Genomic DNA, 636 nt, shown 5'->3' with positions numbered 1-636 from the left:
TGGTACATACTGCAGTACATACTGATGAGTCCATAGTTACCTCAATGTTACTCCTCTTAGCAGGACTATTAATACCAGGACTGGTACATACTAATGTACAGTCCAACTTCCTCTTACAAGTAATCCTATTCACTGATGAACCTATCACATTATTTAACTCTTGAAACTCCTAGAGGGGGAGAGGGAGGGAGAGAGTTTAAAAGCAGTAATTATACAAACACTTTAATAACTAACTGATGCTGGACTTTTACTGACTACAAAAGTTTTAGCAAGTGGAGATAAAGCAGATTGACTATCTGGAGAGAAGAGAAAAAAAAAACAACAACAACAACAATGATAACAATAATAATAATAATAATAATAATAATAATGATAATAATGATTTTTTTGACACAGAAAAGAAGCTTCAGCATGTAAAAACTTAGTGAATGTTTTGAGACAGTGAATTTTTTGTTTTTTAGACAGAGAAGAAGCTCCAGCATGCTTGCTGCACTGCATGCTGCAGCAATGTAAAGGTGTGGCTCAATCAAGCCATGCTCCACCCGCACACACAGTAATGGTGGCACATGGCTCTAAGTGGTGAAGAAAGCTTTAGTTTTTCTTGACTTTTAAACAGTTTAGCATACATTTGTTAGG

The 636-nt window shown here is 35.7% G+C and overlaps 1 long non-coding RNA gene across 1 annotated transcript; it reads right to left on the bottom strand.

Annotated features, from left to right (window-relative positions):
* Positions 1 to 44: 44 nt before the first annotated feature.
* Positions 45 to 328, bottom strand: LOC109590486 (uncharacterized). The gene is made up of 2 exons (XR_002189343.1): positions 235 to 328; positions 45 to 169 (listed from the first exon to the last, which is right to left on the bottom strand). It is a non-coding gene; the product is annotated as an uncharacterized LOC109590486 (long non-coding RNA).
* Between the last annotated feature and the right edge of the window lie 308 nt (positions 329 to 636).

Source organism: Amphimedon queenslandica, unplaced genomic scaffold (assembly GCF_000090795.2).
Source record: "Amphimedon queenslandica unplaced genomic scaffold, v1.1 AMPQUscaffold_9948_Cont17782, whole genome shotgun sequence".
Lineage (NCBI taxonomy): Eukaryota > Metazoa > Porifera > Demospongiae > Haplosclerida > Niphatidae > Amphimedon > Amphimedon queenslandica.
Note: the sequence above shows the minus strand (reverse complement) of the source record. Positions and strands in the feature narration are given on the sequence as shown.